This window comes from Papio anubis, chromosome X (assembly GCF_008728515.1).
Source record: "Papio anubis isolate 15944 chromosome X, Panubis1.0, whole genome shotgun sequence".
Taxonomy (NCBI): domain Eukaryota; kingdom Metazoa; phylum Chordata; class Mammalia; order Primates; family Cercopithecidae; genus Papio; species Papio anubis.
In genome coordinates this window covers 22,890,528-22,916,426 of record NC_044996.1, presented here as the reverse complement: position 1 = coordinate 22,916,426, position 25,899 = coordinate 22,890,528, and the positions used below count along the sequence as shown (strand labels likewise).

Below are 25,899 nucleotides of genomic sequence, written 5' to 3'. Positions count from 1 at the left end.
GCTTGAAGTGAGGCAGCGGCTGCCAGGCTGTCCTGGCACAGGAAGTCCGGGGCGGGGCCTCGGTTCATCCTGGTGTGGGCAGGACAGCAGGAACTCACTCAAAGACGAATTCTGGCTCTTGTGGGTATCTGTCTCCTGTTACTGCCCCTTAGAGCAAGAGTTGGCTGGCTTTCCCATGTTGTCATCTTGCTACAGGTCTTTGGGTCTCTTGCGGCATCAGTATCCGCGCACAATGGACAGGGTTCTTCCAAGGGAAATTTACAGGATTTGCTCTTCTTCACTCTCCAGGTTCTATACCAAGACACTGCCAAAGTCCACATCTCTTTTAAGGCGTTAGACGAGAAGGCAAGGAGGATCAGTATGGGGCCCAGGCCTCTTCCACGTCCCCACAGATAAGACCTTCTCCAACAGGTAGTCCTCAGGAGAAGAACTTTGTTGTGGCTTAGGGTGTCTTTAAATTACTACCGCACGATGGCAGTAGTGCACTAGATGTGCCAAGATGTGTCTAGGATCCCTCTTCTCCCGCCTTCCCTGTCTGAAAAAACGCCACCCAGATACAAAGGCACAAGGAAATATGGCTGCCTTGCTTTTTGCTGAGTTTGGAGCCATCTGGTCTTACTCTGGCGCTTTTGTTTTGTTTTCCATCTTAAATCAAACCAAGGCCTAAACCACCCACCCTCATCGGGAATCTTACTCCTTCAGAAACTTAAAATCCTCCTAACCTGGTCTATATGATTATTACTTACCTCAGACTTATAGGTCCAGTAGTCTACATGGCATCAAACTGTCTCTTCAGGGAATAAATTTGGGGATGAAGGGACAAGGATAAAATCGCTTGAACCTCAGAGATCTTCTCTAGCAAACAAGTTACAGACCTTGGTGGTCTCTGACCCGGCCCCTCTCCCCAACAACCAGGAAGTTCTTCATCTTCTAGCTTATGTGTTGCATTGTAGGCAACAATTTGGCAAGAATCATAGAGGAGGAACCAGAAAGCTGTCATTACTGCATGCCATATGTGCTCCACATGGCATGATACTCATACTACACAATGTTCAGTTCCTGTCTAGGTTACTCAGATTTCAGCTCATGGTCTCATCATTTAACATCAAAACACGGCATGGTCCCATGACACTACATATTCTTCAGGCATTTCCTGAGACTTTAAGTGGTGTGTGTGTTTGTGTGTGTCTTTTTTAATAATTTGTATTTTAGATATAAGTCTTACAGTATTCTCCTATTAGTTAATTAAAGAATAATGCTTGACAAAGATTGAGAAAAATCAATGTGCTAATAAAGATGAAAAGCACTACCATACAATTTGTCAAGGCAAAAAATAACCATTTGGATTATTTCCATATATATGGAAATATATATATGAATATATATATAAATATATGAAAAATATATAAATATATTTTTATATACTTTATACATAAATATATATTTTTAAATATAAATATATAAATTATATTAAATAATGGATTTTTATATGATTATATATAAATATATATTTTTATATAACATATATAAATATATAAAAATATAGATATAAATAAATATATACGTGTATATATATACACACTTTTTCTCTTTGGGGGGACCAAAACTTTCTCTGTCACCCAGGCTACAGTACAATAGCGCAATCTCGGCTCACTGTAACCTCCAAGTTCAAGCGAATCTCCTGCCTCAGTCTCCTTAGTAGCTGGGATTACAAGCACAGGCCACCAGGCCTGGTTAATTATTTTGTATTTTTAGTAGACATGGGGTTTCGCCATATTGGCCAGGCTGGTCTCAAACTCCTGACCTCGAGGCATCCAAACACCTTAGCCTCCCAAAGTCCTGGGATTACAAGTGTGACCCACTGTACCCGGCTATATATACATTCCTAATTTCATGCAAATAATAAATCTGTATTGAAATTGGGTTACACTCTACATTGTGGTTTGGAGCAGATCAAGTATGTATTTTAACAAAGCTTTCAAGAGCATTAATTCATTTAAATATCATCAATACTAAACGTTGTTTTCAACATTTCAAGTCTTCAGTGTAAATGAAGGAAAATCTGAAAAATATATGCTCAAAAACATTCCTTTAGAAAAGCAGACACTATTTATTTATTTATTTTTGAGACAGAGTTTTGCTCTTTTTGCCCAGGCTGGAGTGCAATGGCCTGATTTCGGCTCACCGCAACTTCTGCCTCCCAGGTTCAAGCGATTCTCCTGCCTTAGCCTCCCAAGTAGCTGGGATTACAGGCATGCACCACCAGGCCTGGCTAAATTTGTAGTTTTATTAGAGATGGGGTTTCTCCATGTTGGTCAGGCTGGTCTTGAACTCCCGACCTCAGGTGATCCGCCCACCTCGGCCTCCCAAAGTGCTGAGATTGCAGGCGTGAGCCACCGCACCTGGCCAATTTTTTGTTTAAATTATTACAGATGCATCACAATGTGCATACTGGCTCTATAGAATACATACTTGACTATATGTTTGGTTTAAGTTTCTGACATGTTAGAAGTAGAGTAACATATACTTTACTTTATCATTTATCTTACGGTGTGGTAGGTTTAATCCTCAAGGTTCTGTAATTTTTCTTTTCTCCCTAAATTAGAGGCAGGGAATGGTTATTTATGAAGACACAGAGAATAAAATTAAGATTTTGTGATGGGCCAGGCGCGGTGGCTCACGCCTGTAATCCCAGCACTTTGCGAGGCCAAGGCAGGTGGATCACGAGGTCAGGAGTTGGAGACCAGCCTGGCCAATATGGTGAAACCCCGTCTCTACTAAAAATACAAAAATTTGCTGTTTGTGGTGGTGCACGCCTGTAGTCCCAGTTGCTTGGGAGGCAGAGGCAGGAGAATTGGTTGAACTCAGGAGGCGGAGGTTGCAGTGAGCCGAGATGATGCCACTGCACCGCAGCCTGGGCAACAGAAGGCGACTCGGCCTTAAAAAAAAAAAAAAAAGAAAGAAATTGTGAGGGATAAAGGGACTACCTGGTACAGATGAATGACATGTATCCAACCTAAATGGGAATGAGAGGCTCATTGCCCCTCCACACTACCTTTCATTGCAGAATAAACCAATCAATCTCCTTGTCACTGCCACTGGTAGTTGGCTAGCTGTGATTTCCTTTCCAGGCTTCCATCCACTGCCCAGGCACATAGCCACTTTATTAAAGATAGTTAGCACAGGGTGAATAAAAGATCACTTAGCCTAAAGAATTCTAGGTTTGGCACCACCAGCATTTCTACCTTCAGATATGAGACACTGTCCCATAGGTAGGTCTGTATTCTTCCATGAAAATGGTCGGGTCAAACTATTCCTCCATAGGAGGGAGGCAGTTTAGCAGATGTCTAAGTTTACTTTAGGTGAAATACTCCGGGGAGGTAAGATATCCTTTTTGTCCTTTCCAGGAACAAGGATCATGGGGAAATGTTTCCCCTAGAGTCTCCAGGACATTCATGCATGCCAATATCATCTATGTCTGCAGATCATCACTCAACTCAACAAAACTAGCTAGAGTGAGAGCTAGACACAGTCAAAGATGTCAAAAAAGCCAGGCTACCCTAGAATGCCTTACCCTGGAATGCCTGCCTGAATCCTCAGAGGCCAGGAGAGGTCATACCTGAACAAGCTCTTGAAGCACTGTAACGTCACAGTGCAGAACCAGACTAACATTAATTCCTTTCATTAAGAATTCAGATACTAAGATAATAAACTCTGAGGAAGAATGTCATGAGGATCAAGTCACCCATACACTTTTAGTCACCCTTATTGATTCTTCAATTATGAGTCATAGAGTATCTGGAGGTCTCCATACCAAAGGTTGGATATCTTCATTAGGAAATGGATTTGAAGCTGCTAGAGAAAATACTAGCTTGGATGCAGTACATAATGATTTGCTCAGGCCTAAACAATGCCATACCTCTCAAGGACATCGAACAGGAAAGAGCCACCTATCTGCCCTCCTTGAGAGAACTGAGATGACATCGGGGTCCCATTATGACAAAAGACTTTCTCCTGAACTTATAAAGTCACAGAAGCTGCTGGCTTGTGCGCTCAGATAATTGCTTAGGCCTTCCATCACATTCTTGGCCTTCATCCACTTTAGCAAATCGGCTCTCCTAAAAGATGATCTGGCCCTCATAGGCATGTTAATATATCCTCACTCCTCTACAGAGGTCCCTCTAGTTGTAGGCAATGGTGTTTAGAATTTTTGTGTATTGAGGACCATGTGAATGACACTGGCTTCAGATAGACGGTCCCTGGAACTGGCCTGTCCATTGCAACCTAACAATGCTGCTGTAAATGTCACAGCCCCATAACACAGGGACAGCCAGATTGCCTAAAACTCCCAACGGCATATTCATAACATAAATGCCCCAAGGGTCTGCACTTGGCTGTGTCATCTTCTAGTCTTGTCCCCAGTATGAGGAAACTGAGGCCCTGTCCTCTGTTTCCTGTACTAGGACTTCCTGGAAGCAGTTGGCTTAGTCCTGGTCTCTCACTCAGCAGATACTTCACTAAGACTTTGCATTTGTCCATTGCTTCTGCCAGGCCTCAGAGAAAAGGGTAGGAATGTCAACTTGTCTTGGGCGACTTTTCCTTCCGCAACTGCTAGGGCTTACAGGGAGAAAACGTTCACGGCTTTGGATGCTATGAAACTATTTCCGCACGATGGCAGTATTGTGCGAGAAAAGCCAGCTAATTTTGTTCCAGTCGCTCCTCTCCCGCCCATCACGTTTCAAAAAAAAGGCCAAGAAGAGACAAAGATACCAGAAACTATGGTTACCTAACATTTTGCTACATTTGTGTAAAGGTATTCCACTTTTGGCATTTATTGGATATTGAACTGAGGTGTCATCCACTCACCCTCATCGAGCATCTCCTCTTTTCAAGAATTCAGTTTCTGCTCAACCAAGTCTTCCCATTTCTACTCCTCTTCACTCAGCATTGTGTCTGCAGTGCTCTATTATGATATCAAATTGCCTTGTAGTATTGGGGACCAACCTCAGGGATCCATGTCTAAAGAGAAAGAAAAAAAAAGTTGACATTTAAGGTCTTGGAGGAGAGCAAATCTAGGCACCAGGCCACGCGTTTCTTCTCCAGACTCCCTACCCAGGTTCCCTGGAAGTTTTACTCCATGTTCAGACCTAGTCAGTAGGCCTTGTATGTTGAGAGGGAGGCTGCTATTTAGTGGGGCTCTAACATAAGAGTCCAGATAACTCTCAAGCTTGACAGACACATACAACCCTACTTGCATGTACACAAATACAGGAATGACTATAAATGCTAATCAGATAGATCCCAGGAATTTGTTTTACGGTTTCATTATATAACATTGTAACACAAACATTTTCCTGGTTCATTAAACTGCAACGGCTTACAACTATGTCCTATGAGTTTACCGTGTATGTGTGTTACTGTTTATCAGTTAGGAATCAGTCCTATATTTTCACATTAGTAACAAAGAGGTGGGATTTGCAAAGAAGTTAAAAAGATGTAGGCCGGGCGCGGTGGCTCAAGCCTGTAATCCCAGCACTTTGGGAGGCCGAGGCGGGTGGATCACGAGGTCAGGAGGTCGAGACCATCCTGGCCCAACATGAAGAAACCTGGATCTCTACTAAAAATACAAAAACTAGCCGGGCGTGGTGGCGAGCCTGTAGTCCCAGCTGCGGGCTGGCCGGAGAATGGCGTGAACCGGGCGGGCTTGCAGTGAAGAGATCGCCACTGCACCAGCCTGGGACAGCCAGACTCCGTCTCAAAAATGTGGTGATCAAGAGAAAAGCAATGCCATGGCTAAACACTGAAGGCTGGGCCTTGATGTCCACCTGTAATCCCAGTACTTTGGGAGGCCAAGGCAGGTGGATCACTTGAGGTCAGGAGTTCGAGACCAGCCTGGCCAACATGGCGAAACCTCGCCTTTACTGAAAATATAAAAATTAGCTCGTGTCACATGCCTATAATCTCAGCTACTTGGGAGGCTGAAACAGTAGAATCGCTTGAACCCAAGAGGTAGAGGTTGAAGTGAGCGAAGATCACACCATTGCACTCCAGCCTGGGCATCAAGAATGAGAATCCGTCTCAAAAAATAAAAATAAAAAACACTGATACCCTTTTTCATATTTGCTCCCACTTTCAATACATAGATAAAAGTTCTGTATATACAGTGACAATATATACAGTCAAACGCCACAATAAATTTATATTTAAATCGGATTCAGGCCAGACGCAGTGGCTCACGCCTGTATCCCAACATTTTGGGAGGCCAAGTCGGGCGGATCACTTGAGGTCAGGAGTTTGAGACCAGCAATTTCTTGATTTTAGACAAGAAATTATATACAAAGAACTTTGTGATTGTAGTAGTCATTAAAAAATAAGTTCTGATTGCTCTTTTTAATCTAAAAATGTGTTTATACATATATAAACACATAAATATTTACATATCATACAAATATGTATATTATACATGCTTATACCTCTGAAAATGAGGATTTTAAAATTATTCTTGAGATTTTAACTCTAATTCTTACCTTCAAATTTTATCTTTAAAAACTCAAAGAAGGAAAACAAAATTCAATACATGATAATTGAAATAGGCATCTCTCACATGCAGTCACTTAGATGTGAACCCTAAGAAAACTGTAAGACGGATGTATTCACACCACTCACATGCCGCTACATGGTTTCATTAATGTCTCTGTTTATATAACTATGAATTAAAGATATGAATTTGTGGGCCAAAAATATCATATTCAAACATATACTCACTATAACACTGACCATGATTTAAAATATAAGCCATTGACTGAGTGTGGTGGCCCAAGACTGTAATCCCAACATTTTGAGAGGCTGAGGTAGGAGGATTGCTTGAGCCTGGGAGTTTGAGACCATCTCGGGCAATTAAGCGAGTCCCTGTCTCTACAAAAAATACAAAATATACCTGGGCATGGTGACATGCACCTGTGGGCCCAGCTGCACAGGAGGTGGAGGTGAGAGGATCACTGGAGCCCAGGGAGGTCGTGGCTGCTGTGAGCCATGATCACGCCACTGCACTCCAGCCTGGATGACAGGGTGAGACCCTGTGTAAAAAAAACATATATATGGCATTTAAAAATCTGTATATGCATATAAACAGATATGAATACACACACAGTCCCACACACATTTTACATTCAGTATAGTTGGATTCGTGCTGTTTGAAATTTTGTACAAAATCTTCAGCATCACCTTATAATCTTTGAATATATCCATATCGACTTATACTTTTCAGTGCTTGAGTTTTTTTATATTTTACTCTAGAAGAAATTTAAGAAATTATAAGCAGAAAACATATGGTAGGTCAAACCTAGTGAGAAGAAATAATCACTTTTAAAATATCTATGCTATGTATTATTATCTCTTTCCTATGCACATATAATATGTACATTTATAAATTCATGTTCAAATTCTCCTGTAGTATAATTGTTAAAACAAGTTTTCTTCACTGATAACTTGAGTACTTTTCAAATATAATTAGTTATTCTTGGAAATAATGATAGGTTTAAAAATATTGACACTTTTTAAAACTGTGTTGGTAAAATTCATGTAACATAAGAATAACCATTAAAATGTTCAAATTCAGTGGCATTTAGTACATTCACAATGCACTACCTCTATGTAGTAGCAAATCATTTTCATTACCACAAAAGAAAACCCTGAACTCATTAAGCAGTCATTCCCCATTCCACTCTATGCCCAACTCCTAGCAAACACTAATCTACTTTCCCTCAGTACTGATCATCACAATAAGTAGCCTTTTTTGTCTTTCTTCTTTCACTTAGCATGTTTTCAAATTTCGTCCATGTTGTAATATATGTCAGTGCTTCATTTCTTTTTGTAGCTGAATAATATCCATATGTATAGATCACATTTTGTTTATGCATTCATCAAGTGATGGATGTTTGCTTATGTTCACCTTTTGGGTATTGTTAATAAATATATACAGTGAGTATATACATGTACTTGTTTATTTGTTTTCAATCATTTGTGGTATATACTTAGGAGTAGAGTTGCTAGCTCATACGGTTCCTTCTATGTTTAAATTTTTGAAGTACTGATAAACTGCTTTTCATAGTAGGTGAATAAACTGCTTTTCGTAGCATTTCCACCAACACTCTAGAAGAGTTCCAATTTCTCTACCACCCAACTGATATTTGTTCTTTTTAAGTAATTCCCATTCTAGTGGGTGTTAATTGGTATCATGAGGTGGTTTTGATTTACGTTTCTGAAAAGACTAATAATGGAAGCATCTTGCATAGAACTGTTGGTTATTTGTATATCTTCTTTGGAGAATCGTATATTTAAGACCTTTGCCTATTTTTAAAATTTACACATAATTGTACATATTTATGTAGTACATATATTTTCATGCATCCATAAAATGTGTGATAACCAAAAAAGGATAACTGGGATACTCAGCACCTAATGCATTTATTATTTGTTTGTGTTGGGAACATTTCAAATGTTCTTTTAGGTATTTAAAAATAAGCATGAAATTATTGTTAACTATGGTTGCCCTAACTATGCTATTGAACACTAGAACTTACTCCTTCTGTCCAGCTGTATTTTCGTAGCCATTAACCAACCTCTCTTTATTCCCCTCCCTTCCTAACTTCTGGTACCCACCATTCTACTCTATAGTTCCATGAGATGGATTATTTTAGCTCCTGCATATGAATGAGGACATGTGATAATTTGTCTTTCTGTATCTGGCTTATTTCTCTTAACATAGTGTCCTACAGTTCCATTCATGTTGCTGCAGATGACAGGATTTTATTCCTTTTTCTGACTTAATAATCTTCCATTTTATATGCATGCCACATTTTCTTTTTTTTCTTTTTCTTTTTTTTTTTGAGACGGAGTCTCGCGCTGTCGCCCAGGCTGGAGTGCAGTGGCCGGATCTCAGCTCACTGCAAGCTCCGCCTCCCGGGTTCACGCCATTCTCCGGCCTCAGCCTCCCGAGTAGCTGGGACTACAGGCGCTGCCACCTCGCCCGGCTATTTTTTTTGTATTTCTTAGTAGAGACGGGGTTTCACCGTGTTAGCCAGGATGGTCTCGATCTCCTGACCTCGTGATCCGCCCATCTCGGCCTCCCAAAGTGCTGGGATTACAGGCTTGAGCCACCGCGCCCGGCCGCATGCCACATTTTCTTAATCCATTCATCCATCAATGAACACTTAGGTTGACTCTGTATCTTCGCTATTGTGAATAATGATGCAATGAACATGAGAATGCATATATCTCTTTGCTGTACTGATTTCCTTTCTTTTGAATATATACTCAGCAGTGGGATTGCTGCATCATATGGTAACTCTGTTTTTAGCTTTTTGGAGAAACTCCATCCTATGTCCCATAGTGGCTGTATTAATATACATTTGCAGCAACAGTATACAAGCATTCCTCTTTGCTTCCTAGCCAGCATCTACTATTTTCTGTCTTTTTAGGAAGAGCCATTTGAACTGGGGTAATATGGTATCTCACCATGGTTTTGATTTGCGTTTCCCTGACGGTTAGTGATGTTGAACATTTTTTCATATATCTGTTGGCCATTTGTGTCTTTCTTTCAGAAATGTCTATTCAGATCATTTGTCCATTTGTAAATCAGATAATTTCGTTTTTGGTTAATGAGCTGAGTTCATTTTACATTGCGATTTGTTACTCCATTGTTAGATGAATAGTTTGCTAAGATATTCTCTCTTTCTGTAGGTTGTCTCCTCACTTTACTGTTTTCTTTGCTGTGCAGAAGCTTTCTAGCTTGATTTACTCTCATTTGTCCATTTTTGCTTTGATTGCTGGGGCTTTTCCGGTCTTATACAAAAAATCTTTGCCCAGAACAATGTCTTAAAGCATTTCTGCAATCTTTTCTTCTAGTAATTTCATATTTTCAGGTGTTTTCTTAAATTTGTTGAACCTTGTTCTGTGGCCTAACATATGCTCTATACTGGAGAATGTTCCATGTACTGATGACAAGAATGTACATTTTAGAGCAATTGGATGAAATAATTTGTAAATGTCAGTTAAGTTCATTTGGTCTAGAGTATAGTTTAATTCCAATGTTTCTTTGTCTAGATAAGCTTTCCATTACTGAAAGTGGGGTACTGAAGTCTCCCTGTATTGTTGTACACCATTCTATCTCTCTGTGTAGATCTTCAAATGTTTGCCTTATTTTGCTCTCCAAATATCTGCGTATTCCAGTGTTGGGTAGATACATATTTCCAATTGTTATATCTTCTTGTTGTATTGGCATTTTCATTGTTATACAGTGACCTTCTTTGTCTCTCTTTACAATTTTTGACTTTTAATCTATTTTATCTAAGTATAGCCTTTCTTTTTCTCTCTTTTCTTTTCTTTCTTTCTTTTTTTTCTTAATGGAGTCTTGCTCTGTGACTCAGGCTGGAGTGCAATGGCATGATCTCGGCTCACTGCAATCTCGGCTCACTGTAATCTCTGCCTCCTGGATTCAAGGGATTCTCCTGCCTCAGCCTCCCAAGTAGCTGGGATTACAGGCGTGTGCCAACGCATCCAGCTACTTTTTGTATTTTTAGTAGAGACAGGGTTTCACCATGTTGACCAGGCTGGTCTTGAACTCCTGACCTCAGGTCATCCGCCTGCCTCGGCCTCCCAAAGTGCTGGGACTCAAGCATGTGCCACCATTCCCAGCCAAAGTATAGCCTTTCCTGTTCTTTTTTCCTTCCTGTTCATTTTCATGTTGCTGCTGATGCCCTCTCTGACTTGAGGTCTTCTTAGAGTAAAAGAGGAGTCCCCAAATTTAATGCACTGGGGTTGCTAGCTTCAACTCCACTTATTGTCTCTAACTGCCCTCAGAGATTTTTCTTCCTACAGGCAGTCAGGATGCTGTCTAGGGAGTGAGGCAAGAACAGCATTCCTGCAAAGGACACCAAAATGGGAGAGAACCTAGCTGCCTGCCTGGATCTCACATTTTATAGAGGAAACCGTGAGTCCAGGGGGAATTTTCTACGTGGTGCCTAGCAGCTTCTGGTTGGAGAAGAAGTCCATCATGGAGAGAGAAGTCCATTAATCTTACCAGCTGCTCATATGTATTCACTTTCTTATGGCCCCACAGATCGTCATAGTCTCAATTTTCAGTTCTGCAATATTGATTGTGACAATCTTGGCACTAGACAGCTGTTTTTAGTTTTTTGGGGGATAACGTCAGATTGCTTCCACTCTACCATTTTGGTGACCTCACTCTCCCTTGGCCTATTTTTTTAAAAATTGGGTTGTCTTTTGTTGTTTTTAAGAGTCCTTTATATGTATTGGATATTCGCAGTTTTTAGATAATTGATTTGGAAATATTTCCTCCCATTCTGTAAGCTGCCTTTTCAAGTTCTGAATTGTGCACTTCGATGCAAAAAGTTTTTAATTCCAGGGAAGTCCAATTTATTTTTTCTTTTGTTATTGGTGCTTTTGGTTGTATAGCTAAAAAATCATTGCCAAATCTAAAGTTCTGAAGATTTATTCCTATAGTTTCCCTGAAGGTTTTATAGCTTTAGCTCTTATCTTTAGACATTTGATACATTTTGAGTTAAGTTTTGCATATGATGTGAGGTAGAGGTTTAACTTCCTTTCGTATGTGGATAACCAGTTGTCTAAGCACTATTTCTTAAGGGGTCTATTCATGTCTCATTAAATGAACTGGATAACTTTGTGAAAAGTCAATTGACCAGAATGTCTTGGTTTATTTTCAGACTCTTCATCTCTTCCATTAATCACTGTGTGTATTCTCATTTGATCATCACCCTGATTTGATTACTCTAGCTTTTCTAGTAAGTTTTGAAATCTACAAGTGTGTCTTCCACCTTGGTTTTTCTTATTCAAACTTTGGTTACTCAGATCTCTTGCAATTTAATAGGATCTTTAGAATTTGCTCTTTCTTTTTCCCAAAAATAAATGCTCATGCGAATAATAATTAGGATTACATTAAATCTATAGATCTCTATGGCTAGTATTGCCATATTATAAATATTTAGTCTTCCAACTCATTACCACAGGATGTCTTTTTTAAAAATCTAGGTAATCTTTAAGTTCTCCAATATTTTGTGATTTTCAATGTACAAGTCTTTCATCTGTTTAGTGAAACATTCTCCTTAAAATATGATTTATTTTGAAGCTATTATAAATGGAATTGCTTTCTTAATTCAATTTTCAGATTGTTCATTGCTAGTGTACACAACTATAACTGATTTTTACCATTTAATGTTCTATCCTGCAGGGCTTGCTGAATATTGTTCATTAGCTCAAATATGGTTTTTCTGCATTTTTAAGCATTTTTATAAGATCATCAACTTTATGAAGAGAGATAATTTCCATTTTTTTCTTTTCAACTTGGATGCCTTTTATATATCTTCATTGTCCCATGACCCTGACTAGAATTTTAAGTGTACTGTTCAAGAAAAGGGCAAAAGTGTGCATTCTTACCTTGTTCATGATCTTAGGAGGAAAGTTTTCTGTCTTTTACTCTTGAGTATAATACTACCTGTAGACTTTTTATAAATGCCCCATATATTGTGTTGAGACAATGATCTTCTAATTATAGATTCTTGATTGTTTTGAGTTGCCTTTCCGGAGAGATACACTACAGAAGTTCCCTAATGCATAATTTTCATTGATGTCACTTTTGCCACCTGTTTTTGAATTTGTAGAAACAATCATGCTTCTTGAAAACATAACTGCCACAATAGTCATACATGATAACGTGAAGTGAGATCATGGGTAATGCCATCTCCAACAAATACTATTAAAACATAGATTGATTTTCAATCCCTTTCACTGCTCTTGGTTTATGTGTTTATGTACAGCAGTCCACTAGAAGAAGATGTAACTCTTCCTCGATGCTCAGTGGTTCAATTTCTCTTTATGCCCTTCTAGTCTTCTCCAGACAATTGGGTACCCTTGAGACCCTCAGAAAACTTGCTCGCTCCTGCTATATCCCACTTGGAACTGGTCTGTCCTTGGTGTTCTCACATTGCTGCAACAAATGACTCATGCCTCACAGCAGAGTGACACTGCCTGAAAGCCTGCTAACTCTTGCTGTAAGGGAGAAAACATAATGCACCCATCCATTTCCCACATAGGCACTGTGTAAAGTCTCCGGAAATACTTGAAATATATGTAACACATGGGAAATGTTGTATTTTTATGTTAAATGATGCGACCATGAGATATAACTCTGAGTAACCTCGACAGGAATTGAACATATGTACTATGAGTATCATTCCATGTGGAGTATATGTGGCAGGCAGCAATGACAGCTATTGGATCCCTCCTCTAAGGCTGATGACAAATTACTGCCTATAATGCAACACATGAGGCTAGAACATGAACTCCCTGGTTGTCTGGGCGGGGAGCCAGGTCAAAGAACACCAGAATTTGTAAATTGATTGCCAGAGAAGATCTCCAAGTTTCAAGTAATTTTCTCTTTATGCCTTCATCCCTGAAGAAGATAATTTTATACCATGAAATACACTGGCCCTGTAACTCTGTGAAATAAATCATACCTTCAAAGACTTGGGCAAGAGGATATTTAATTTCTGAAAGCAAAGATTCTTGGTGAGGGCGGGTCTTGTTTGATTTCAAGTGGAAAACAAAAGCAAAAGTGCAGCAGTAAGACTTGCTGGCCCCAAACCGGGATAAATATAAGGCAGCCATGTTTGGTGGTGCCTTTGTCTATGGGTGGCGTTTTTTCATACAAGAAGGGCGGGAGTAGAGGGCTCCAAGACAAGACTTCTTGGCACATCTGGAGCACTACTGCCATCGTGAGGATGTCGTTTAACGAAACCCCTACGCCATTATAGAGTTCTAGTGAGGGCTACCTGTTGGGGCAGATCTGGTCAGGTAAGAGGTGGAAGAGGCCAGAGGTGGAAGAGGCTTGGCCTCTATGCTGGGAGTCCTTGCCTACTCCTCTAAGGCTTTAAAAGAGACCTGGACATTGGCGGTATCTTGCTACAGAACCTGGAGAGTGAAGGTTATAATAGCAAATCCTGTAAACTTCCCTTGGAATAACCCTGTTGATTGTGCGCGATGCTACCAGAGACCCAAAGATCCATAGCAAGATGACAGCTCGTGAAAATCCGACTCTTCCTCCAAGGGGCAGGAACAGGAAAGAGATGCCCATAAGAACCTACATGTGTCTTTGAGAGGGTTCCTGCTGTCCTGCCCACACCAGGAGGGACAGAGGCAGGGAATGGCTGTTTATGAGGACACAGAGAATGCAATTAAGATTTTGTGATGGGCCAGGCGCGGTGGCTCACGCCTGTAATCCCAGCACTTTGCGAGGCCAAGGCAGGTGGATCGAGGGACCGAGGCCCCGCCCCACGACTTCCTGTACCAGGACCGCCTGGCGGCTGCTGCTTCACTCCAAGCCCCTCACTCTCCAGGTTCTACACCAAGATACCACCAAAGTCCAGGTATCTCTTCAGGCCTTACAGGAGAAGGCAACAAGACCTATAGCCTGGAGCCCAATCCTCTTCCACCTTCTCACAGACCAGACTTTCTCCTACGGCGAGGCTTCCCGGGAAGGACGCTGTAATGGCCTAGTCTGTCTAAACGATTTCCTCACGGTGGCAGTAGTGCTTCAGATTTTCAAGGACACCCTGTCTTGGAGCAGTCTTCTCCCGCCCTTCCTGTCTGAAAAAACGCCACCCAGAGACAAATGGGCCAGGAAACATGGCTGCCTTGCATATTGCAGTTTGGGGCAACCTGTGCAAATTCCTGTATTTTTGCTTTTCTTTTTCATGTGAAATCAAGTCAAGGCCTAAACCACCCATCCTCATCAGGAATCTTGTTCTTTCAAGAAATTAAATGTTTTCCAGACTTAGTCTATGTGGGTTGGCTCAGCACTTTCACATGGTATCAAAATGTCTGTCTCAGGCAGGAAATTAGACTGATCAGAGAAGAAAGGCGAGAATAAATTATCAGAAGCCTGGAGATCATCAAGAGCCACCAATTCACAAGTCTAGGTGATCTTTGACCTATTCCCCTCCCCAGACAACCAGGCAGTCCTTCTCCATTTTCTTAGCTTATGTGATGAATTGTCAGACAGTGTTTGATAGGAGTCGTAAGAGAAGGCCAAGACAGCACACATCATTGTATGTAATACATTGCTCCACAGAGCATGATACATACACTTACATCTGTATAAATTCCCATTAGAAGTTACACAGTTTGGGGGCAGACGCAGTGGCTCACGCCTGTAATCCCAACATTTTGAGAGGCCAAGGCGGGTGGATCACTTGAGGTCAGGAGTTTGAGACCAGCCCGGCCAACATGGTGAAACCCTATCTCTACTAAAAATAGAAAGATCAGCCAGGTATGGTGGCCCACACCTGATGTCCCAGCTACTCAGGAGGCTGAGGCAGGAGAATCGCTTGAACCCGGGAGGTGGAGGTTCCAGTGAGCCGAGATCACGCCACTGCATTCCACCCTGGGCGACAGAATGAGTGAGACTCTGTCTCAAAAAAAAAAAGTTACGCAGTTTAAAAAATTGTCCTATGTTTAACAGTGAATAATTTATTTTTCCACATGTTCCTATGTCATTAAATATTTTTCAGCTTCTTCTTGTGATCTGAGTGTGTGTGTATGTGTGTGTGTGTGCCTGCATGCGTGTGTGTGTGTGTGTGTTACCTCTTATCTCTTAGGTATCAGACTTACAATATCTTCTTATTAGCAGTGGTATTTGCAAGCCAGGTAGTTGCGTGTTCCTGTAGTTTCAGCTTCTTGGGAGGCTGAGGCAGAATAGCTTGGACCCAGGAGCAGAGCAACCTGAAGAACATAGTGACACCTTAGTCTCTTAAAAAAAAAAAAAATTTAAAGAGTATGATGTTTGCCACGTAGTTCAAAAATAATCTTGTGTACACCAAGAAGAAAAACACCATAAAATCTGTTAATACAACTGATAATATGTTGGGTTATTTTCTTCCATACTTTTCAATGTATACATACATAGGCCTACTATATTTAGGTTCACACAAAAAATACATCTATATTAAAATTGGATTAATCTGTAGTGGTTTGGATCAGACCAGATGTGTATTCTGACAAAGTTTTGAAGGGAAAGTATTGGCTTGCATTAAATGCATGTACAAACTCTCCTTAACATCTTGTTTTGTATAAATAAGTACATATACACATACATACGGATATAGGCACAAAGCGAGGTAACTGAAATGATTACCATGGCTAAAATATAGTTAGTAAACATGTGTACACACATAGGTGTATATATACCATGAATAAGTGGTCTCTCAATCCCAAGAGGAAATGACTTTTAAAATGGTTTTATCACACATTCACGTATTCCATTGATCATATAAGAACTTCTCTATTTAAAGTTCCCATGTATTTGTATGTCCAGTGTATGTCCAGTGTTCAAATATGTTCTCTTACAAATGGATTCTATGATTGTTCATGAGAGGTGATATTATTTTACTAAATCGATAGAGGCTTATTAATATACTCCCTTATTTGCACAACAAGATGTTCAACACAAACACACACACACACACACACACACACACACACACACAATCACATTAATTATTCCTTTCAATTCCATCATCAAACTATAGGTAGTATTTAGTGCCTTGAATATTTCACACAATATTAGGTAATGGGAAGTTTCCAATGGTATGGAGTAACTAATAGTACTTTATTGCTAACTCTCATGACATTTCTTTATAGTTCAAAAATAACAATGAATCAAATTGCACTCAAATCCTAAGGATAATATAAACATTTGGCAAAAAAATGAAAAATGGAACATTTATAACAGAAGCTAATGAGGCATATTCTCTATCACAGAAACTCAATCAAAATTCAATTACTGTTTTTCTCAATTGCATTTTGCTTGTTCTTCTATTTGCATTATATTGGGGGGTTAGAGGGAATGTACATGTGCAGGAATTTTTTGTTATAAACATCAAATAACACCCTTTATGAGAAATTTCCTTCTGATTTAATGTTTTTCCTTCTATCATTTTTCTCAGTTTTTATATAGAAAGGCTACTTAAAATGTCACTAAACATATTTCAGCTAATTGGATTTTGTGTTAAACAATAATTTGTTAGAAGGTTTTAATTTTCTTGACTAGTAAGAGCAAGACATTTAATCATCCTAGCATGTAAACAGTGCCATTTATTTTTAGATAAAAATATGGTATTACTCAGAATGTTATCAGTACTAAGCTTATTTGTCAATGTGTCAAGCCTTCATTATAAATAAAGGTAAAACTGGAAAATGTGCTCTCAGAAAACTCAGCTTTAGAGAATTAGACACTGTTAGTTGTTTTGTTTGAGTTTTTTCAATTTACAGATACATTACAATGTGCATATTGGCTCTCTAGAATACATACATGTTTAGACGTTTGATTCAAGGTTATCACATGTTAGAAGTAAAACGCCCTTGACTTTGCCATTTCTCTTACCTAGTGTTAGCAAACTTACATGGTTTGATTCCCAAGGTCGAACTGTTTGCTTTCCTCCCTAAATCAGAGGCAGAGAATGTCTCTGCCAATCAGGCCACAGAGAATGGAATTCAGGCTTTGTGAAGGCTGAAGAGGCTACCTAAGGAGCCTAACTCATCTAGTCAAGGCTTTCTCTGAGTGTTCTTTAGATGATATATGAAGGGAAGGTTAGAGATCATTTTTCTCTTTCACAAAATACCTGGAAGACGTCGTGCTTGCTTCCCGGAGCCTCTGCAAGGCACTCCTGTGTGTCAGTACACCTATGTCCATATGCCATCCTTTAAGTCTAAAAGAGAGTTAGGCACAGGCCAGGATGTCACAAAAGCCAGTTCCCTTCTTCTGGCATAGCATGGTCTACATGGTAGGTGATGGAATCTTACCTTTCAAGGAAAGATATATTTTTATATCTTTTAGGTCTAGTTGACTTATAACTTTGTTCACATTCTCTAATTCCTTAATGATCTTCAGTTTAGTTGTTTCATCCATTGTTTAAGGTAGAGTATTGGGCTGGGTGACGTGGCTCATGCCTGTAATCCTAGCACTTTCGGAGGCCGAGGTGGGTGGACCACTCCAGGTCAAGAGTTCAAGACCAGCATGGGCAAAATGGTGAAACCCCTTCTCTGCTAAAAATACAAAAATTAGCTGAGCATGTTGGTGCACGCTTGTAATCCCAGCTACTTGGGAGGATGAGACATAAGAATCGCTTGAACCCAGGAGGCAGAGATTGCAGCCAAGATGGTGCCACTACACTCCAGCCTGGGTGATAGAGCAAGAGACTCTGTCTCTAAATAAATAAATAAATAAATAAAGTGGGGTATTGAAGTCACCAAGTTATTTTTTAGAACTCTCTATTTTTTCCTTTAGTTCTGTTCAGTTTTTGCCTCATGTATTTGGGGACTCTTGTAAAATAAATATGTATGCTTAATTAGTACATCTTGACAGACTGATCATATCATTATATAATGTCCATCTTTGTCTCTTGAAATAATTATTGTCTTAAGGTGTATTTTGTCTTGTATCAGGACAGTCAGACCAACTTTATTTTGGTTATTTTTCACATGAATTTTCTTTTTTCATGCTATTACTATTAACCGTTTGTGAATTGGATCTAAAGCCAACTCTTTTAGACAGCATAGAGTTGGATGTTCTAAAAAATGCATTCTGCCAATCTCTGCCTTTAAATTGGAGAGTTTAATCCATGTAAAGTAATTACTGGTAAAGAGGTACTTACTCCTCCTATTTTGCTATATATTTTCTGTATATCTTATAGCTTTTTTCTCAATTCCATAATTCCTGCCTTCTTTTGTGATTAATTGATCTTTTCTAGTGTACCACTTTTATTGCTTTCTGTTTCTTTTTCCCTATATACTAATTTTTATGCTATCCTGCAGAATACAATTAATATCTTAATTTTAGAGCAATTGATTTTTATTAAACTACAAATTAGTTTATATAGTACATAAAACCTACTCCCTTAAAGCTCTAATCCCTTTTGTGTTATTTTTACAAACTATATGATTAAACATTGTACAATGTTAATTAATACAGACTTATAATTATTGTTTCATGCATTTGTTTTTAAAATCATATGGGAGGAAAAGAGAATTATAAACCAAAAATATAATTCTTCTGGCTTTTTTATGTATCTATGTAGCTACCCTTTTCTTTGTTCCTTATTTCTTCATATGGTTTCGAGTTACTATCTAGCGTCTTTTCATTTCATCCTGAGAGACTCCGTTTTGCATTTCTGTTATGGGAGGTCTACTACTGGTGGAATCTGTAAAGTTTTTTTCTATCTAGGAATGTCTTAATTTCTCCTTCATTTCTGAAAGTTAGTCTTGGGGGATATGGAATTTTTGACAAGTTTGTTTGCTTTTGCAACTCTAAATATGTTATCCCACTGCCTTTTGGCTTCCATGGTTTCTGAAGAAAAACTGGCTGCTAATCTTATTGAGGAGTCCTTGTATATAATTAAGACCTTTCTCTTATAAGGCTTTCAAGATTCTTGCTTTGTCTTTGTCTTATGACAGCATGGTTATAAGCTTTCTCATTGTAGATTTCTTCATGTTTATCTTACATGGAGTTTGTTGAGCTTCTTGCATGTTTATACTCATGTGTTTCAATTGCTCTAGCTTCACATTCAATGACTTTTTTCTAACTGTTCTAATCTGCTGTTGGAAACTTCCAGTGGTTTTTTTTTTTTTTTTTTTTTTTTCATTTCAGTTTCTGTACTTTTCAGTTCCAAAAGTTCTGTTTGTTTTTTTAAAAAATAATATCTCTCTCTTTATGGATATTCTCTACTTGGTGAGACATTATTCTCTTGGTTTACTTTAGTTCTTTGTATTTTATTTATGGAAACACTTTGAGCATATTTAAGAGAGTTGACGTAACTCTTTTCTAGTAAGCCCAATGCCTGGGCTTCCTTCTGCACAGTTTCTATTAATTTCTCTTTTCCCTGTGAGTAGGCCACACCTTCTTGTTTTCTTTGCATGTCTTATTTTTTGTTTATCATTAAAAATTAGATGTTTTGATGTCATACTGTATCAACTCTGAAAATTAGATTTCTAGACACACTTCCCTCCCCACCCCATGGGTTTAGTTGATAGCATTTGTGTGTTGTTGTTTTTTATTTGCTTTTTTAGTAACTTTTCTTAAATATTTTTGTAAAGTCTGTATTTTTATCATTTGTGGCCACTGGAGTCGGTGTTCTGATAGCTTAGTGGTCACCTAGTACTCCGACGGTTTCCTTAAACATGTGGAGCCTAAGAAAGAAAGAGAAGTATTCTCTAAGTCCTTGAAGGCTGGCTCTGTGTGTTGGGGCACTCTTTCAACTAGCCAGGCTGTAGTCTTCACTTCTAGCTTGCAAGGGGCCTGAAAGCTAGTGAGATATGAGTCCTTAAGGTCTTCTCAGGCATTTTCTGAATAATTGTCCAGCCCTGCGCATGTGCATGGCTTTTTATTTCTCTAGTATATACAAGAACTTTTTAAAGTTCTTATTCCCCCAAGTATTTCCTTTCATAGCCTCTTCCTTCCCATGCTTTTCCATCTGTTTACTGTTTAACTGTTGTCCCTTGCCCCAGACTCCTATAGCCAATACTTGTATCTTTAAGTTTTTTCAACACATGCCCCTCAGGAAGCTGTTCCAAACCTGGAAACACTCTAAGTGAGGCAAAACAAAAGCAAGATTACACCAATCCTTTAGGGAGCCAAAAGACAGGTCCAACTGGAATGCAACAATTCTTTGAGAATAAGTTCTGTATTATACCTATGCACAAGGGTGGGAGCTATACTGAAGGCACTGTGGAGGCTGGGGGATGGTAGACAGGCAATTTAAAATGCCGTAGCTCTCTTGCTCTCTCACCACAAAGCAGCCACTTCTTTCTTCACCAAGGCTTCCTTGGGTGTTGCAAGTTTTTGACAAGCTCTAGAGTTCTGTAAAAGTGGATTCTGACACTTCTTTCTAGTTCATGCCTGGCTCGTTGTTGCTTTTGTGGAGGGTTGATGTACCAACGTGTCCTCCTTCATGATCTTCAGTGACATCATTTTTGCCACCTGATTTTTGCACTTCTAGAAATAATCACATTTCTTTACAACGTTCCTTCTACAACAGGCATGTATGAAGTCATAGAGTTATATCACAAGGAATGACACCTCTGACAGGCAAGGACTTTTCAATCCTTTTCACTGTCTGTGTTGAAATAAATGATAAATATTATTTAACAGCTTAGTCATATGTAAAACATATAAATTAGATTGAATTCTACTTCAGTTTTCGTTTATGCTTGGCTAACATATTTGGACTACTTCTTCTCCATCTGTTTTTTTGTATCTACTCCTTTAGACGTTTCATTACTTCTTGGTTTGGCTACGTGGCCCCACTTCTCTTCAATTCCTCCTGGCTGCAGGCAGTGAATCTCTAGATGTTTGAATGACCTGAGATCCTCAGCAAGCACACTTGCCTCTGCAATATGTCACCTGGAATTGGCCTGTTCTTTGTGTTTTGACACGGCTGCCACAAGAAACCAATGCCCCATAGCTTCCTTGAGGAGTCCTTGTATATAATAAGGCCTTCACCATAGGATGGTGGTACCACGTGAAAGCCTGCTAACTCTCGCTGCAAGGGGCAGGAACAGAAGACAGATGCCCACAAGAGCTTGCATTCGTGTTTGAGTGGGTCCCTCCAGTCCTGACCACACCAGGAGGAAATGAGGCCCCACCCCACGACTTCCTGTGCCAGTATCGCCTGGCAGCTGATGGTTCACTCCAAGCCCCTCACTCTCCAGGTTTTATACCAAGATACCACCAATGTCCAGGTCTCTGTTAAGGCCTTAGAAGAGAAGGCAAAGAGGCTCAGCATGGAGCCCCAGCCTCTTCCACCTACCCACAGAACAGCCCTTCCCCAACTGCTGGGTCTCAGAGAAAGAACGCTGTAATGGCGTATTCTGTCTTTAAATGATTTCCTCACGGGGGCAGTAGTGCTGCATATTTTCAAGGAAGCCTGCCTTGGGGCACTCTTCTCCCGCCCTTCCAGTGTGAAAAAACGCCACTGAGAGACAAAGGCGCCACCAAACATGGCTGCCTTGCATTTTGCCCTGTTTGGGGCGACCTGCTCATACTGCTGGAAGCTGCTTTTGTTTCCATCTGAAATCAAACCAAGGCCTAAACCAGCTACTTTTTTACTGAAATTTTTCCCCACTAAACGCTCAATAACTTTATTTGCCTTTGGCTGGCTCCTGGGTGTGGGGCGGGGTAGGGGTTGGCAGCAGCCTGGGATTCATGCGCCCTCTGGTGGACCTCGAGAACTGGAATCCCGGCCAAACCTGAGGACTTCACAGTCAACACAGTTTAGGAGGGTTGCATCGTTCCTCAGGTCTGCACCCCAGACTCAACATGAGGGGACGGGGCACGTTGGGGGGATGCCCTGAACCTCTGGCTCTCATACTGTCCCGTGTTGGACACCCGCATGTTCTGCCGAGCCTTCATCTGCTTCACACGGTCCTTGTCCACTTCCCGCTTGTTGAGGATGAAGAGAAGGATACCACAAGGGAAGCCGATGGCCCAGGCCAGTCCCTGGCTTTCATGGGGTTCTTGCTCCTCTTTCTGGGAATGTATTCCAGCTCGGGGGATAGGGGTTCAGGTTCCTCCCTGCCCTCTGAGGAGCTGTGGGTTTGCAGTGCCTGGGTCCTGTTATGGGAGGCCGTGTTAGCTGTGGTTCCTGCGAGAATCCCCCGGAGGACACAGGCATTTCTCACCCCCCATATCCCCGGCCTTTCAGCACCATAGCAGCTACCACCGCCGCCATGTTCAGATCCCACCTTAAAGCACCCACTTTTATCAGGCAATATTATCTTTCAAGAACGCAATTTCCACTTAACCTAGTCTTTGCAGTTCTGCTCTTAACTCGGTTTTACATCTCAAGCATTTTCTCTACATTACCAAATTGTTTACGTCTAGGGGCAAGTCTCAAGGAGCTAGGCCTAGGAGGAAGAAAACAATTCTGAAAATTAAGGGCAGGATTGGGGCATTTCTAGGCAGCAGGCCACATGTTCCTTGACTTGGCCTGCTGTTGTTAAAGAGAAAATTATTCTGGCACTTGTAAAAGTGATAAAGAAGACTTTATTCAAGACTATTGCAATAGGGACATTACAACAGGTGAGAAATAGATCAGTCTCCATTCTGAGCATAGTAAAGACAGCCGGGGATTTACAGTCAAGGAGCAGAATGAGGGGTGTCAGTGCATGGAACATCACAGAGAGGAGACATCAAGGGTAGGGGAATTCTTGCTAAACTGAGTTAAGATTCGTATTAAAACTGGATTAGGCAAGCCAAAGACAGTACTCAAGAATGAGCTCAGTCAAAAAGAGGGCTCAGAGGAGCCTATCTACAATTTGGTCAAGGAGATAGCCTTTGTCAGTATTCATGCCCTCAAGGAGTCTTTCTCCATTTCCGGGGTTAGACTGTAAAATGAGAGGCACCTGTTTTCTTGGAGCCCTAAGAGGAAGGCTTAGATACCGCTCATCACTTCATGCCATAAATGCGGACTTTGAGTGGTATACATATATAAATATGTATAAACCCCTATCAGAAGTTACTAAAAGGTTGTCTCATGATTTCATCTTTTAACATGGAAACACAAGCACTTTCTAATATCATTAATTTTGTACCTTATATTTTAAAATTTTTATTTCACTTTATTTTTTGTTTGTTTTCATTGTATTCTCATTTGAAATTAGTTACTTAGTTTCTTCAGAAAGTTAAGGAAAATATTCATTGAAATAAATTACAAATATTACTGAACAGCTTAGTCATATTTCAACTTGTTAAATACATTTAGGCTTAATTCGGTTTTTGTTTATGGTTGGCTATAATATTTGGACCATTTCTCCTCCATATCTCTTCACTGGAAACAAAATATATAGGATGAAATACAAAATTCTCCCTAAAAGTGTCAAAGAATTCACAAAAGAGAAACTCTCAGATTAAAGCTCTATAGACAGAGAATTAAGGGGAACACCAGATTACCCAGTCTTTTTGGCCTTTCAGGTATTTGCTTAGCTGGGTAGTATTGGCCTTCATTTTCAGGGACCTCACAGGTGGCAAAGAGCAGAAGATAGAAAAAGCCTGAAGGGAAGTATAACTATTAAAAAATAAAACACACTTAGGGATTTTCCTTTAACACAAACATCTATCCCACATGGTTACAGGTTGGTTCTATGAATTTTTTTTTTTTTTTTTTAAGATGGAGTTTCACTCTTCGTGCCCAGGCTGGAGTGCGATGGTGCGAACCCGGCTCACTGCAACCTGCACCTCCTGGGTTCAAGTATTCTCCTGCCTCAGCCTCCGAAGTAGCTGGGATTACAGGTGCATGCCACCATGCCTGGCTAATTTTTGCATTTTTAGTAGAGATGGGGTTTCGCCATGTTGGCCAGGCTGGTCTCGAACTCCTGACCTCAGCTGATCCGCCCGCCTCGGCCTCCCAAAGTGCTGGGATTACAGGCAGGAGCCACCATGCCCGTCCGGTTTTATGAAGTTTTAAGCAAAAGATGATTCCAATCTTATTCAAAATATTTTAAAGGGGAACTAGAGATGAATTACTCCCCAACATATTCTGAGCAACTTTTATAACCTTGATACCTAAATCAAACATAGATTGTGACTGAAGAGAAAAATACAAACCCACTTCGATTATGAGTGGAGACTTAAAAATTGAAAGATATAAGCATGTTTAATCCATAGTTCTATAAAAGACAATAAACTATGATCAGCTTGGATTTATCTCATGACTGAAAGGGAGTTAAAACATTGCAAAAGGACGAAATGTCATACACCACTTTTCCAAATAAAGGAGAAAAGTATATGGTCATCTCAATTGATGCAGAAAAATAAAAATATTTGGTAAATTCAACAGCACTTACAACATAAACTTTTAGGAAGCCATGAATATAAAGGAACTTTCATAATCTGGTTATTGTATCATTTAATCATTGCTCTGTGAAACACTATTTTTTAACTCAGTGGCTTAAAAAACAAGCACTTATCATAGCTCAAAAAGCTACAAGTAAGACCAAGTGCTGTGGCTCATGCCTGTAATCCCAGCACTTTGGGAGGCTGAGGTAGGCGGATCACCTGAGATCAGGAGTTCGAGACCAGCCTGGCCAATGTGGTGAAACCCTGTCTCTACTAAAATTACAAAAATTAGCCAGGCATGGTGGCATGCCCCCGTAGTCCCAGCTACTCGGGAGGCTGAGGCAGGAGAATTGCTTGAAACCGGGAGGCAGAGATTGCAGTGAGCCAAGATCATGCTACTGCACTCCAGCCTGGGTGACAGAGCGAGACTCTGTCTCAAAAAAAAAAAAAAAAAATCTACAAATATACTGTGTTGTCATCATGGTCTTGCCTGGATTCTCAAGCATCTGGCATCATCACTAGGTCAGGTTGGCAGCTTTGCTAATGCTATCTCTTACATGTTTGGGGGTAAATTCACCATAGAGACTGCTGCTCTTTCCTCCCCATCCTGCAACAGGCCAGCCTGAGCATATTCACACACTGGCAGCAGGTTCGCAAGGGAAAATGGAAGTGCACAAGTCTTGTGAAACTGAGAGCTGACACACCATGACTTCAGAGTTTTATTAACTAAATCAAGTCACAAAGACAGCCCAGATTTAGAGTCCACCTTTTTCCTGGAAAAGAAACTGAAAATTCACATTTACCCTAGGAGGACAATTTAGGACGTTTTCACATTCAATCTAGTAGAGATAGCTACAAAAACCTACATCTAACATAATGCTTAATGGGAAAACAGCTAAAGAATTCCTTTCACGGCCATGAATAATAAAAGGCTACTCAATTAGAGCAATTCTACCAAATAGAGTACTGAAGGCAAT

At 40.1% G+C, this 25,899-nt stretch overlaps 1 long non-coding RNA gene and 1 pseudogene across 13 annotated transcripts in view; both read right to left on the bottom strand.

Moving 5' to 3' along the window:
• The window catches only part of LOC110742127, a 123,828-nt gene that overhangs the window by 72,136 nt on the left and 25,793 nt on the right, over positions 1-25,899 (bottom strand). For 12 of the 13 annotated variants that reach the window (XR_004180619.1, XR_004180614.1, XR_004180612.1 and 9 more), the window contains 2 exons: positions 15,706-15,816; positions 4,867-5,019 (listed from right to left, as the gene is read on the bottom strand). This is a non-coding gene — a long non-coding RNA (uncharacterized LOC110742127). The remainder of the gene's footprint in view (positions 1-4,866; positions 5,020-15,705; positions 15,817-25,899) is intronic. The other variant, XR_004180618.1, reaches the window with a different exon arrangement.
• Positions 18,254-24,267, bottom strand: LOC103880892 (annotated as a pseudogene).